We start from the raw sequence: 7508 nt of genomic DNA, 5'->3' as shown, positions 1-7508 counted from the left end.
TGAGGGCATTTGGGACATGAACTAGCAAATGAAAGATCTCTGTCTCCTTTCTCTCTCTCTCTCTCTCTCTCCTCCTTTCAAATAAATAAAAATAAATCAACAAAAATATTTAAAAGACTATTTCATGGAGCTGTATTGTCCTAAGACACAATTTCTATGCCGCTAGCTATACCTTAATGAGAGCTGCAAGAGATCCTAGGAGATTTAAACAATATAGAGGTGATAATCTTGGCAATGATTTTATTGTTGGATCTACTGAACATTTCCATTACTTCTGTTAACACCTACATTTCACTTTCCTTAAATGGATTGCTTCTCTGGCTCAGAAAGAGGATTCTTTCCTATTAGATTCCACTCCCATCCCCTTGTTACTCCTTCACCTTGGAAATAGGAGAAAAATCAGCAATCTCTGAAAGAACTCTAGTTGGTCTTTTGTGTGGTACTTGCAAGATGCCTACATTAGCCCAGAGGATTCTTGACTGGCAATCATTACTACATCCACTGTTAACTCATGAGTAGACCCAAACAGCATCAACCAAGTTTTCAATGTAATAAGTAGTTAATGGTTTCATTTGGTGGTTTCTTCAATCAACTAATTGCAGCCTTTAAAAGGATATCACTGCTTGGCTAAAAGAAAAGTTATGCTAATCAAAAAATTTTCAGAAATGACTGAAAAGTCAGAAAAATGAGTTTAAGATATTAAAGAAATCATGCTGCCACTTTCAGAGAGACAGTCAATCCATAGGCTTGGAATTCTGAAATTCCAAGTGTTTCCTGGGTTCAGTGGTAGAACTTCAGAGTTAAGGCTATTAACAACATGGAAATAATATTAGAAACAATATGGAAGTAATATTAGAAACAATCTAACCCAAATTCCTCAGTTTATAAACAACAAGTGAAATCTGGACATTAAAACTGCTTGACCAAAGACTGAAAACAGACTTACACTTAAAGCTATGTCCTCTATATTGTTTGGAAGCTGTTAGTAAAGAGTTGTGTGTACTAATGAAATTAGGTATAGGACAAGAACAATGCCACACTTATTTAAATATTTTCACAGTAATTTTTAAAGCATAATAATTATCATTAATGTATAGTATTTTCAGAAATAGTGATTACAATAAATTTCATAGAGTCAAATCAGAATGTTTATCTTTGCATACACTGTATTGGTTCTGACACCCACCATCAATGTAAACGTGCAATTTGCTTACATAGCATGGAATTACACAAAGGCATACTCAGGTCTGACAATCTCTAGGTGGTGGTTGCTCTGTATTCTCTTACCTGCTTGTGCATTCAATCTGTTATACCAAGTTATTCTCGTATGTATATGGAGAAAATTCACTCTCACACAGATAGGTAACTGGAAAAGGTAGAAGTATTTTAATAGCCATTTCAGATAACTGTCAATATTCTTCTTTGATGCAATACTCAAATGCAACAAGATGTCGTTTCTTGGAGATCATTTGCAATATGAAATCAGAGACTTTTCATACTGTCCCATTAACACATTTGGTCTACCTTACAATTGACCTGGATCTTGCATGCATGACTTTACACATTTAAGAAATACTGGTCACTGAGTTTCACAGAGACTTTAAATGTTAATACATTTAATTCTATGGTATAAAAAAACTACATTCACTAGTAGTACAAAAACAGCATAATATTGTATTGAAAGCAGTTTTAACACAGACCCATAAAAAAGGGGTTTTTAGTGGCCCCAGACCACACTTTAAGAACTGTACTTGAAATGGTATAATTGCATTGTACTCACCATTTCTGAGATTTCAGTTCTTCCATTTCTACCATTTTTCCTGAACCAGAAGTCAGAAACACTTTCTGTCACAAAAGAAACATTGACAGTGAAGAATGATAAAGAGCTACTGGTAATTTCAACAACCCATTCAATCACACATTTAAGGTAGTCTTCTCAAAGCTCATGAAAAATATGTGTTATGAGAAAAACTAGGCATAGATTTCAAAAAAATTGTGCTGAAATAAATTTATCTTTTTAAAAAAGATTTATTTATTTATTTGAAAGTCAGAGTTACAAAAAGAGGAAGAGACACAGAGAGGTATCTTCCATCTGTTGGTTCATTCCCCACATGGTTGCAACAGCCAGGGATGGGCCAGGGTGAAGCCAGGAGCTTCATAACTCTCTCATGTGGGTGGTATGGGCACAAATACTTGGCCATCTTCCACTGATTTTCTGAAGCCATCATCAGGGGGCTGGATCAGAAGCGAAGCAGCTGGGACACAAACCAGCACCCATAAGGGATATCAGTGTTAAAGATGGTGATTTTACCAACTATACCACAATGCCAGCCCCAATAAGCTTATCATTTAATTCCATCTTCCCATGAACTAGTTGGAATATCTTTGCAAGTTTATTGAATGCCAGCCACAGCCTAGACATTGTCCCAGGCAACCATTCAGAGAGTTGGCAAGAATGAATGATGCTCACACAATAAGATAGTTTCACTGCTTCTGTCTGAGACACAGATTCATTTTTATCAAAATAGTCAAACTATAACCTACATCAGTAACTATGGTTCCTCAAGTAATTCACACTTGTGTTTTAAAGATACAAGTCACCATGGGTTATATATAAGAACACTCTATTATCTTTGCAACTTATCTAGAACCCTAAAATTATGTAAAGTAAAACTTTATTTTTAAGTTAATTAATACAGTATTCTCTGATTTCTTTAGTCAAAAATATTGGATTAAGAATTTGTTTAAGCTGGTCATTTCTCTTTTATAAAGAAATTGATTTCACTTAGAAATTTTACCTTCAAAACAGAACAATAAATTTTATTCCAAGGAAGAAATGAATTTGATAAGGGTATAAAAATGAACTCAGAAACACAAAAAATTAATAAACATCCATTACACTAATATATATCCTATGCCTGCTCTTTCTCCATTTGTTTCTAAGCTAAATGTGCTCCTTTCCACTTTTGCAATAACTCTCTACATTAGGTCCTATGTTTCTCGTCCTTTACAGGGCAATTTATTTGTCAGTGACAGAGCCAGAGCTAGAAACGTGGTCTCTCCGGATCCAGAGCCCTTGATTTCAGCTGCTTGGCTCTGCTGCTCTTACTGATGTGATTTCCAGAGATGGAAATTTTACAGTCAATGCTGCAATGATGAACAGAGAAATGCTTTCATTATTGCTGGAATCAGTACCTAATTTTCACGCTACCTTTACCCCTGGGCCAATTATAAGGATGGGACGGTAGTCTGGACCGGGTTGGGTATGCTTTTAAACTAAGGTGTCCTATATATGCATTGGGTAACAAATCAAGACATCCAACAACAGAAGCCCAGAAATCCAAAGCAGTTCACACAGAAAGAGAATTAAATATGCTTCCCTTACCACATGGGAAAAAAAAAAAATTTAATACAATTAATGTTTGCCTTCGCTTATGAAATAAATTATGATTTTAGTAAGCATTTTAGTCTAAAGATTTTGAAACATACTCAAAAATAGAGAGAATGGGCATATAAATCCTGAACAATGAGGTTAAACAATAATCAACCTTTGACAACCTTATTTATATTTTACTTACACATTTTTTGGAATGAGGACTACAATACTTTAAAACAATCCCATATCTTACATTCTCTAATGATAATCTTATCATTCTCTAATCCAGTGAGTACTAGCTTTAAGATAACCTCAGAACATTCTCATTGAATGAACAATTCCTTAATATCTCTAATACTCTGCATTTACATTCTTATGACTGCCTCAAGAATTGCATCATGTGATTAGCTTATTTAAATCAGGAGCCAAATATGCTGTATATATTGCATTTGACTGGTGTATATCTGAGGTTTATTTTCATCTCTCAGTCTCCTCTCTCTTCTTTTACACCATTTATTTGTCAAAACAACCATGTTATTTGTCTTGCTGCATTTCCTATGTTCTAGGCTTGGTAGTTGCTTCCTTGTGCAGTCATCTGACATATTCCTTGGCTTCTCATATTTTCTCTTAACTGCTAATAAGATGAAAAGATTTGATGAGATGCAGTTTAATTTTTTTGCCAAGAATAAATGCTGCATTTTAATTGGCACTAGATGTTTGGATAGAGTCAGTAGATTCCAGTGTGGTCAGCCTGGTCCAGTCATTATAGAGTTCCCTGCTGACCTGCACTTAATGATTTTAGCAGGCAATTTTTATGGTCACCTAAATCCAGTTTCTCATGGGGCTGCAAAATTATTATCTAGTTCTATCATTCCTTCTGTACTTACAAGCTGGAATTCTCTTCCAAATATTACTCTGAAATATAATGTATGCCCTCCATTGAAAAATAAATGTTTGATTCTAAATACATTTATTTACCAGTACTCAAAGAGTTGGCTGACATCCTAGAAACTTCCAAACATGACCAATTTTGTTTGCACCATTTTGAAATCACATATTTTTACATACTTAAAATGTTCAATCCATAACAGCCTTTATTTTGATCCTGCAATTGTCTAAGATCTAGCTACGGATGTCTCTTCAAATCCCCCGTGTCCTTTATACACAATTTCAGGATGATTCAACTTTGTCTCTCACACATTTCAAGCTGAAGGAATGCAAACTGGAACTGATAATTTCTCCAGGGATGCCCATTTCCCTCACATGGGAAACAGAAATTAGAGAACAACCAGGCATATCATAATTTTATTATTTCAGATTGTGAATCTGTTGTCTGGCTAAACTGCTTTGGCAAGAAATTATGCTGGGGCCAGGGCTGTGGAACAGTAGGTTAATCCTACACCTGCGGTGCCAGCATCCCATATGGTCACCAGGTCTAGTCCCGGCTGCTCCTCTTCCCATTCAGCTCTCTGCTATGGCCAGGGAAAACAGTAGAAGATGGCCCAAGTGCTTGGGTCCCAGCACCCATGTGGGAGACCAGGAAGAAGCTCCTGGCTTCGGATGGGCTCAGCTCCAGCCATTGAGGCCATTTGGGGAGTTGAACCAGTGGAGGGAAGACCTTTCTATCTTTCCCTCTCACTGCCTATATTTTTAATTTTTTAAAGATTTATTTATTTGAAAGAGTTACACAGAAAGAGAAGGAGAGGCAGAGAGAGAGAGAGTTCTTTCATCCACTGGTTCACTCCCCAGTTGGCTGCAACAACCAGAGCTCCGCCAATCCGAAGCCAGGAGCCAGGAGTTTCTTCTGGGTCTTCTCATGTGGGTGTAGGAGCCCAAGGATCTAGGCCTTCTTCCACTGCTATCCCAGGCCATATCAGAGAGCTGGATCGGAAGTGGAGCAGCTGGCTCTCAAACCAGTGCTCATGTGGGATGCCAGCACTGCAGGCAGCGGCTTTACCCGCTATGCCACAGTGCCGGCCCCCTCACTGCCTATAACTCTACCTCTCAAATAAATAAATACTAAAATCTTTTAAAAAAAGAAATTATGCTAACTTTACCTAAGATTTCTCATTGCACAAATAAAAATGTAGAGCAAAATGATCTTATGAAAACAGACTGAAACAACCCTGACATTTTTATGGCATTGTTCTATATAAATAGGTACATTTTTTAACATCTGACAATAGAAAACCAAAATCAGAAAGTAACTATATTACATAATATGAAATGACTGTCTTGTTACAGAAGCTAAAAGAAGAAACTACCATGGTTGCCATATTAGCCAAGAGGTACACATTCTAGAAGGGATGAATTTTCTCTCTGGGTATCAAGTTTGTTAGATACACCAGGTATGCACAACTGTACTGTGGGACATCGACTAGGGGACCATGTCTTACCAGTCTTTCATTTACCAAGTAATTATCACATGCTAAATAGTTCATTACCAACTATACTGAAAGACACTAATAAAGTTGTACCACTTTTTGAAAAAGTAACTAGCTATGTTTATGAAAAATTACCTCCTGAAGTGAAATGGACACTATGGGAAACGGTAACTTGATCAGCATAGCCCTGACTGTTAATAAACAACTTAATACATTATCCCTCTTAGTAGTTTTTTTGTCTGTTCTACTTAATATGACTGGTTTAATTCTGTAATTAATACACAGTTATTCTTAAGTGTTGAAATTTACCTGAAATGTGATCCCTGTTAAACATAAGAGTGGGAATAAGAGAGGGAAGAGATGTACAATTTGGGGCATGCTCAAGCTGACTTGCCCCAAATGGTAGAGTTAAAAACATACCAGGGGATTCCAATTCAATCCCATCAAGGTGGCATGTACCAATGCCATCTCACTAGTCCAAGTGATCAATTTCAGTTCACAATTGATCATAATGAAAGGACTAAGAGTCAAAGGGAGCACATAAACAAGTCTAGTACCTGCTAACACTAACCGATAGAATAAATAAAGGGGAGAGTGATCCAACATGGGAAGTGAGATACTCAGCAGACTCATAGAATGGCAGATGTCCTAAATAGCACTCTGGCCTCAGAATCAGCCCTAAAGGCATTCGGATCTAGCTGAAAAGCCCATGAGAGTATTTCAGGCGTGGAAAGCCAAGACACTCTGGCAAAAAGATCTCTGTGAGTGAGATCCCAGTGGAAAGAACAGGTCTTCAAAGAAGGAGGTACCTTTCTCTGAAGGGAGGAGAGAACCTCCACTTTGACTATGACCTTGTCTAAACAAGATAAGAGTCGGAAAACTCAGAGGGCTTCCATAGCCTTGGAAACTCATGACTGGAGCATAGGGAGATTACTGATGCCATAGACAGGAGTGTCAATTGGTAAAGTCAACAACAGGAGTCACTGTGCACTTACTCTTCATGTAGGATCTCTGTCCTTAATGTGCTGTGCATTGAGATTTAATGCTATAACGAGTACTCAAACAATATATTTCACTTTCTGTTTCTATGGGGGTGCAAGCTGTTGAAATCTTTACTTAATGCATACTAAACTGATCCTCTGTAAAAAAAAAAAAAAAAAAGAAAAGAAAAAAAAAAAGAAATTATCAACTCCCAACTTGACTCTCACTGGGATTAAACATGACAATAGGTCTGATCTGATTTCATCATCATTTAAAAAAAATCATCTATTATTTTTCACTTTATGTTTCTGTGTGGGAGCAAACTGTTGAAATCCTTACTTAACGTATACTAAGCTGATCTTCTGTATATTAAGATAATCAAAAATGAATCTTGATGTGAATGGAAGGGGAGAGGGAGTGGGAAAGGGGAGGGTTGCGGGTGGGAGGGATGGTACGGGGGGGAAGCCATTGTAATCCATAAATCGTACTTTGGAAATTTATATTCATTATATAAAAGTTAAAAAAAATAAAAAAAAAAAGAATAAAAAAAAAAGAAAAATATATAACATGCTCCATGTTTATGTCCTACTTCTTTGGTTTTATATACATAAAAACTTGCCTCCTTCAAGAGATATTTTTATGTACTTTAGGAAAAAAAAAAAAAAAACAAGAGGAAAGCATAAACTCAGGCCACACATAATTTATTGCCAGATTAAATATTATCATCACTAAAAGAACAATTATTTCAAAGAATGATTGTTCTTTAG

General features: G+C 36.5%; 1 long non-coding RNA gene across 1 annotated transcript in view; it reads right to left on the bottom strand.

The window, feature by feature from the left end:
• Window positions 1-1248: 1248 nt before the first annotated feature.
• Window positions 1249-7508, bottom strand: part of LOC127492676 (uncharacterized) — a 51747-nt gene continuing 45487 nt past the window's right edge. Inside the window, exons 2-3 of the long non-coding RNA XR_016222324.1 lie at window positions 1781-1845; window positions 1249-1366 (exon numbers count right to left, since the gene is read on the bottom strand). This is a non-coding gene — a long non-coding RNA (uncharacterized LOC127492676). The remainder of the gene's footprint in view (window positions 1367-1780; window positions 1846-7508) is intronic.

This window comes from Oryctolagus cuniculus, chromosome 16 (assembly GCF_051225735.1).
Source record: "Oryctolagus cuniculus isolate XC-2025 breed Fujian yellow rabbit chromosome 16, ASM5122573v1, whole genome shotgun sequence".
Lineage (NCBI taxonomy): Eukaryota > Metazoa > Chordata > Mammalia > Lagomorpha > Leporidae > Oryctolagus > Oryctolagus cuniculus.
The sequence above is the reverse complement of the archived record's forward strand: the minus strand, read 5'-3'. Positions and strand labels throughout refer to the sequence as shown.